Here is an 8,989-nt window from a genome sequence, read left to right on the forward strand (position 1 = left end):
AGACTCAGTATGAGGGCCTCATGTCAGCCCTCAGACTAAGACTCCCTCTAGAGGGGATCTCTGAATGAGCATGGGGGTGAGACAAGTGACCACACTCTGGGCCAGTTTTGAGGGATTTTTTGTTTGTTTGTTTTGGTTCTGGGGATTGAACCCAGGCCCTTGTACATGTGAGGCGAGCACTCTACCAACTGAGCTATATTCCCAGCCCTTCTGGGCCAGTTTTGAAATGCCTACTTCCCAAGTTGAGAAAGATTTCTGTTGTCACTCACCCAATCTTCTTTTATTGATTTTTTAAAAATAAATGACAGTGGAATGCATTCAATTCTTATTACACGTGTACCGCACAATATTTCATATCTCTGGTTGTATATAAAGTATCTTGACACCAATTTGTGTCTTCACACATGTACTTTGGATAATGATGTCCATCACATTCCACCATCCTTGCTAATTCCCTGCCCCCTCCCTTTTCTTCCCATCCCTCTGCCCTATCTAGAATTTGTCTATTCCTCCCATGCTCCCCCTCCCTACCCCACTGTGAGTCGGTCACCTTATATCAGAGAAAACATGCGGCATTTGTTTTTTTGAGACTGGTTAGCTTCACTTAGCATTATCTTCTCCAAAGCCATCCATTTACCTGCAAATGCCATGATTTTGTTTTCTTTTATTGCTGAGTAATATTCCATTGTGTATATATGCCACATTTTTTTTATGCATTCATCCACTGAAGGACATCTAGGTTGGCTCCACAGTTTAGCTATTGTGAATTGTGCTGCTATAAACATTGATGTGGCTGTGTCCCTGTAATATGCTGTTTTAAAGTCCTTTGGGTATAGACGGAGAAGAGAGATAGTTGGGTCAAATGGTGGTTCCATTCCCAGTTTTCCAAGGAGTCTCCATACTGCTTTCCATATTGGCTGCACCAATTTGCAGTCCCACCAGCAGTGTATGAGTGCGCCTTTTCCCCCGCATCCTCGACAACAGTTATTGTTGTTTGTCTTCATAATAGCTGCCATTCTGACTGCAGTGAGATGATGTCTTAGATATTTTTTTATTTGAATTTCTCTAATTGCTAGAGATGATGAACATTTTTTCATATATTTGTTGATTGATTGAATATCCTCTTCTGAGAAGTGTCTGTTCAGGTCCTTGGCCCATTTGTTGATTGGGTTATTTGTTGGATTTTTTTTTTTTTTGGTTTTGTTTTGTTTTGTTTTTGATGCTTAGCTTTTGGAGTTCTTTATATACCCTAGAAATTAGTGCTCTATCTGATGTGTGAGGGGTAAAAATTTGCTCCCAGGATGTAGGCTCTCTGTTCACCTCACAGATTGTTTCTTTTGCTGAGAAAAAACTTTTTAGTTTGATTCCATCCCATTTATTGATTCTTGGATTTAATTCTTGTGCTATAGGAGTCTTATTAAGGAAGTTGGGGCCTAACCCCACATGATGAAGATTAGGGCCTACTTTTTCTTCTATTAGACAAAGAGTCTCTGGTTTTATTTCCAGGTCCTTGGTGGTCCACTTTGAGTTGAGTTTTGCTCATCGTGAGAGGTAGGGCTTTAATCTCATTATGTTGCATATGGATTTCTGGGTCTCCCAGCACCATTTGTTGAAGAGGCTATCTTTTCTCCGAAGCATGTTTTTGGCACCTTTGTCTAATATAAGATAATTGTAATTTTTTGGTTTAGTCTCTGTGTCCTCTATTCTGTACCGTTGGCCTACCAGTCTGTTTTGGTGCCAATACCATGCTGTTTTTATTACTATTGCTCTATAGTATAGTTTAAGGTCTGGTATAGTGATGCCACCTGCTTCACTCTTCCTGCTAAGGATTGCTTTAGGTATTCTGGGTCTCTTATTTTCCCAAATTAATTTAGTGATTGCTTTTTCTATTTCTATGAGGAATGCCATTGGGATTTTGATTGGAATTGCATTAAATCTGTATAGTGCTTTTGGTAGTATGGTCATTTTAATAATATTAATTCTGTCCATCGAAGAGCAAGATAGATCTTTCCATCTTCTAAGGTCTTCTTTGATTTCTTTCTTTAGGGTTCTGTAGTTTTAATTATACAGCTCTTTCACCTCTTATGTTAAGTTGATTCCCAAGTATTTTTTTTTTGAGGTTATTGTAAATGGGGTAGTTTTTCTCATTTCCTTCTCAGAGGATTTGTCACTGATATAAGAAAATGCCTTTGATTTATGGGTGTTGATTTTACATCCTGCTACTTTGATGAATTAATTTACTATAGTTCTAGAAATCTTAAAATTTTCTCTGATAACTAAGCCAAAACATGAGGCAAGATGCATCAAATAGTGTAATTCTATACCTCTCCTACAGGAAAGGTGGGTCGCTACCTTCTGCCAACTGGGGGACATTTCTTCCCATTGTCCTGTGGAGTCACCTTAATTATGGCTTGAATATTGGAAAAATCCAATTCTATAATGTAAAATCTATGTTAAAAGAGACATTTCATTTTCATTCTCAAGCAACTTGTCAGGGGGAAAGTCTATGTATGGGTGAGACTAAGGAGTATAGTTTCCAACTGTGAAGCCACCATTCCAGGCAATTGACTTCTGCTTGTGGGAACTCTTTGGGTGCAATCTTATTTATGTCACTTCTCTTTGATTATGAATGTTATTGTGGAGCAGTACAGATGTCCACCACTAGGACTTGATGGATGATAAAACACTAATTCATGAAGAAAAATCTGGGCCACTGGTGTAGATGACCAGGTAGTCATTCTCAACCAGGACCCAGTAGCAAAGCTAAGGAATATTGTTTTAGAGGGAAATGATTATTTTCCATGAAAAGCAATATTTTGTTCCAAAAAATCATAGGGCTCTAACAGCACAATGGATCTGTTGGGTTATAGAGCCAAGAGATCTAACCAGTTGATCTGAAGCCTATACCAGCTGAAGTCTAAAGTAGTCTCTTGTCCTGGTCCCCCTATGAGCTGACTCCTTTAAGGTTACTCCAAAAAAGAGTGCAACAAACCCAACCAGTGCAAACTAAATTGCCTTCAAAATTTAGAGGCCACTAAGCATAGTCCTCTTTTTAGAAGTAATTAGTATATGATACAGTAACTTATCTGCATGTCCCAGATTATGATATCCTCCAATACTTGAGTAGATTTTCAGGAATCTTCCACCCTATACTCTTGTGACCCTATGTCCCTTATCAGAACAGCTAGGATACTTGTACTTCATCTTCACCAGATCCTATTATCATGATCCTATCAATAAATGGATCAGTGTGATATTCTGTGGCAGGATGAGGAGATTATGATTTTAAAACAGATTTAATTATGATAGAGGTGGAGAACTGGGTTAGGTTGGAGTGAATGCAGAGAAGATGTATACCTGTTCTTTTCTGGTAAAAAAAAAAAAGAATGTCTCTGATATTCTATGTTTAATAGAATACATAAGAATCTATTTTAAAAAATGAGAACTCTGAGATTGGGCTGATTTTCTCCAAAAAGGGCAATATATTTTGAATAATAACTGAAACTTAAGCCTCTACCTATTATTATATAAGACCATTTACTATCAGGTCTGGTCCGAAATCAATGTTAGCGGATAGTGACACAAGCAGAATAGTAGAACTGAACTTTCCTACCAGCATCCCCCAGCAGAAGCACCAATTCTAACCATCACTGATGGACATGAGTAAACTGTGCTGCCCCAACAGTTCAGCTAAGAAGTTCTAACACACTGTTGTAACTAAATATGTGAGAGATGCATCGAAGAGGGTTAGAAGAACAGTTTCACTTTACTTGCTTCACAACTTTCCCAAGAAAGAACAGGTCAGTGCCAAGAGAGACTCCTTGGTTCCCAGTCTCTTCTCCAAGAGAAAACAAGAGCCTAGGGAGAGAGCTTAGAAGGTGGATCCATCCAGATATTGAGGTCATTGTCACAGATGAGGGACTGGGTAAGACTTGGAGTCAAGAAGACATGGAACCTACTCACAGCTCTGTGCACCCCCATTAATAAGTCTGCCCCTGAACCATGTGAGAGACGTCTTGCCTGAACACTCCACAGTTGGCCTGTGGACACTCCACAGTTGGCTTCACGTGCCTCACTCCTCACTCCCAGATTGTCTCTCTGTAGGAATTGAATGAAAATGTTTCTTGAAGACCAGCCAACTTTACAATGCAGGAGGGGAAGAGACACAAAAATCTGAACATCTCAGCATCATCCTGTTAAAAACAAATGGTAGGAGCTGATAAATTCTTTAGGATTTGAGAAATGTGGAATAAGCATACAGTCTCAAGAATGGTTTTCTCATATAAAGCAAGAGATATAGAGCTGGTAAATAATCACAAAAAGTTTGAGAGAGCTTCAGATCTCCATAGTCAGGCTATTTGGTGAAGGTGCTTCTCTCTTGTAAATAGTAGAAAGTGGAAGAGGTGCCTCTTCCTTCAAATGCAAAAATAATAAAGCAAAGTTTTGAAGAACACAACCTATCAAGAGTATTTTTGTAACCAACCGTAAAGAAAGGGAGATCGACACATTGTTCTACAAAACATTCAAAATGATTGTCTTGAGGAAGCTTAGCTAGCTATGAGAAGATAGACAACTCAATAAAATCAGGAAAACATAATAAGAAAAAAGTCAGAAGAGAAATCCTTAAAAAAAAAGCAAACAACTTCTAGAGGTGAGGAATGCAATGAATGAAGCAAAAATTTCCATGGAAAGCATCAATAGTAGACTTGATCAAGCCTAAGAAATAACATGTGAACTCAAAGTTCATCTGAAAATATTCAGAGGAGAAATCACAGTGCACAAAAAGTAACAAAGCAATGTCACATAATTAGTGAGAATCCATCAAGAGAAATGGTATTCACATTAAGAGTAGCGAAAGGATAAAAGAGAGAGAAGAAGAAAGAAGCTGAAAATTTCAGAGATCTAAGGAAAGATGTATATTCATGTACACAAATTAAAACTTCTCAAATCAGGTTCAAGTCAAAGAAGATTGATGCAAGACATATAAATTGTCAAAAAAATCAAAGAAAAAAATCTTACAAACACCAGGAGAAAAGAGGTTGTTCACATAAGGAATCACTGATAAGATTATCAGTGAGTTGTTCAACAAACACTTTTTAGGTCAACAGAAAGTGAGGTGATATGCCAAATTTTGGAAAAAAAAAAAAGTAATTGCCAACCACAAATACTTTGCCTGACAAAGCTGTCCTTCAGAAAAGAAAGAAAGATGAAAACTTGCTTAGACCAACAAAAATTAAAAGTGTATATTAACAGTAGACCTGATATATGAGAAATATTCAAGGGAGTTCATATAGCTAAAAAAAGAGGACACTAAAAAATAACATTAAAGTATATGAAAATAAAAAACCTTGTGGCTTGGGAGGCTGAGGCAGGAGGATTGTGAGTTCAAAGCCAGTCTGAGCAACTGATGGTGGCACTAAGCAACTCAGCCAGGTTCTGTCTCTAAATAAAATATTTTTTAAAAAAAGCATTGGGGATGAGGCTCAGTGGTTCAATTCCCAGCATCAAAATAAATAAATAAATAAAATAAGAATTAAATAAGTTTGTCAAAGTTAGAATATTCTAATGCTGTAATAATGGTGGTGTGAATGTCACATTCATAGCTGGTAAAAAGATCAAAGATAATACTATCAAAAACAATGCCATGATGGGTGCTGTGGCACACACCTGAAATTCCAGTGACTCTGGAGGCTGAGGTAAGAGGATCGTAAATAAAGGTCAGCTTCAACAACTTAGTGAGGCCCTCAGCTGCTTAGCAAGTCCTGTGTCAAAATAAAAAATTAAAAGCCTGGGTATGTGGCTCAGTGGTTAATTCCCTTGGGTTCAATCCCTGGTACCAAAAATTAAAAAAAAATAGTGATGATAAGTTGTTAATGGGTATGCAATATAAAAATGCAAGTTTTAACATAAAATCTTGAGTAAAAAAAATGTTAAATTTTCTATGTGGTCAAAATAAAGTTGTTATCAGCTTTAAATGGACAGTTATTACCGTGAGAGCTTTTGTGTAAGACCCACAGTAACCACAGAGCAATTTCCCTTTAGTAATACACAAAAGGCAATATGAGCGGAACCAAAGCCCACCACTACAGAAGATCATCAGATCACAAAGGAAGAAGCATAGAGGTGGAAAGGAACAAAGGAGCTACAAAGTAGCTGGAAACCAGTTAACTCTAAGATGCCCATTATTTCAGCTCTAAAACTATGCATAGACTGAAACCAAAGGGTTGGACATTCCATGCAAATGGAAACCAGAAGAGAGCAGAAGTTTCTGTACTTATACTATACTTCAAATGTCAAATCTTTTCCAGAGGCCCCTGTGTTAAAGATTGGTCCACAGCGTTCCATTATTAAGAGGTGATGGAACCTTGAAGAGATAGGGCTGAGGAGGTGTGGCTCAGGTCATTAGGGACATGCCTTCAAAGGAGAAAGCAGAGCATAAGCCTCTTCCTATATCTCTTGCTATACCCAGGCATGAGTTAGTGGCTTTGCTTGACCACGTATGTCCTGACATGATGTGCTGCCTTGCCACTGGCCCAAAACGACAGGGACAATGATCATGGACTAGAACCTCTACACATTTTCTCTTCATAATTTTATTACCCCATTTATTTGTTACAGTGATGAAAAGCTGACAAATGCAACTTTTATCAGACAAAAATGGCACTTCAATCAAAAACTGTAAAAAAAAAAAACCAAAGAAGTATATTAAACACATTTTCTAACTACAGCATCATGAAAACAACAGGAGGAAAATTGGAAAATTCAAAGATAGGCAGAAATTTAGCAACCCATTCCTGAACAACCAAATGGGTCAAAGAAGTCAAAGGGGAATTTGTGATGTAAAATGAAGAAAAATTAAAATGGATGTACAGATACCAAAATTTATAGGAGGCAGTAAAAGCAGTTCAAAAGGGAAGTTTGCAATAATAAACTTAAGCTGTTGATGCATCTCAAAAAGCTACAAAAAGAAGAAAATAAACTCAAACCTGGTAGAAGGAAGGAAATAACAGAAATTCAAGCAAGAAGAAACAAAATGGAGATGACAAAGACAATAGAAAATAAACAGAATTTAACTTTTTTATGAAAAGCTGAACAAAATTGACAAGTTTAGCTCTGCTAAGAGAAAACTCAAATAAATAAACTCAGAAATAAAAGAGGTACTGGGGACTGAATTAGAACAAATTATATTCCATGCTTATGTTAAAATGAATCCTTTTGTTATGTATGACCTAAAGAGCCAATAAAAGAAGAAATGAAGGAAAAGTCATTAAAATTAATACTATCTAATATAAAGGATTAGGGAGATTACTGTGAACAATTACATAACAGCAAAGGGTTATCTAGAAGATATAAATTCCTAGACTCAGAATATAGCATAACTGAATCATGAAGAAATGGGAAATCAGAATAGGCTATTGGGTAGAGGTTGAATCAGTAATTTAAAATCTCCCTTCAAGGAAAAGTCAAGGACCTGTTGGTTTCACTGATGCTTCCTAACAACAATTTAAGAAGCTAATACTAATTAATACAAAACCTTCTGAAATCCTCCCAGGAAAAAAAAGGAAGGAAGGAAATAAGTAAATAGGAAGGAATAATTCTAAATACTTAAAAAAGTGATAATTCAGTGATATTCTGATACCAAAGCTAGACATAGATAGATATTATAAAAAAAGAAAGTCACAGGCAAATATCCCTGATGAATGTAGATGAAAAAAATCTTCAAAAAATATTAGAAAACTGAATTCAACAGTACATTAAAAGGATTGCATAACATTATCAAGTGACTTTTAACCCTGACATGTAAGGATGGTTAAACATATAGAAATCAATAAATGTGACATACCGCTTTAGCAGAATGAAGGTCAAAAATGACATGATATGATTCTCTCAATAGATTGCAGAAAATCCATTTAATGAAATGTAATAGCTTTCCTTCATCAAAACTCTTGACAAATTAGATATAGAAGAAATTTATCTCAAAACAATAAGAGCCCTATATTACAAGCTCACAGGTAGCAGTAGTGAAAAGTTGCAAGTTCTCCTCTAAGATTTAAGAAAAATACTAGAATGCCTACTCTTGCCACTTCTAGTCAACATGGTACTGACAGTCTAAAAGCAATTAGGCAAGGAAAGAAATATAAAGCATAAAAACTGGAAAGGAAGAAGTAACTTATCTCTGTTGCAAATGATATGATTTTACACATAGAAAACCCCATTAATAATTTACATTCCTACCGACATTACATGAGTGGGACTACATCAAACTACAAAATAAGAAATTCTGACAGCAAAGCAAACAATCAACAGAATGAAAAGACAATCTATGAAACTGGAGAAAATATTTGCAAACACTCTCTGATAAGGGGTTAATATTCAAAGTTTAGAAGACACTTATAAAACTCAATAGCAGAAAACAAATAACCTGATTAAAAATTGGAGAAAAAAATCCTGAATAGACATTTTCCCCAAAGAATTAATACAAATGCTCAACAAGTATATTAAAAGGTGCTCAAATCACTAATTATCAGGGGATGCAAATCAAAACTTCAATGAGATATCACCTCATTATCACCTATTATCCAAAGTCAAAAGATGAGAAATGTTGGCAAGAAGAATGTGAAGGAAAGGGGGCTCTTCCCTGGGTGGGAATGTAAATTTGTGCTGCCATTATGAAAACCAGTATGGAGGACTAAAAATATCTTCAAAATAGAGCTAACATATAATCCAGCCATCCCACTGCGCAGACAGGTCCAAAAGAAATAAAAATCACTCTCTCAAGAAGACATCTGTGCTTCTATCTTCTTAGCAGCATTGTTCACAATAGCCAAGATAGGAAAACCACCTGGGTGTCTATCAGTGGATGATTGAAATACAAAAACTCATTGTGGTGTGTATGTCTGTGTGTGCACGAACATGCAATGAAAAATGTCCAGTCTTAGAAAGAAGAGAAGCCTACTTTTGTGACAACAGAAATGAACCTGACAGCAAT

Source organism: Ictidomys tridecemlineatus, chromosome 12, assembly GCF_052094955.1.
Source record: "Ictidomys tridecemlineatus isolate mIctTri1 chromosome 12, mIctTri1.hap1, whole genome shotgun sequence".
Taxonomy (NCBI): domain Eukaryota; kingdom Metazoa; phylum Chordata; class Mammalia; order Rodentia; family Sciuridae; genus Ictidomys; species Ictidomys tridecemlineatus.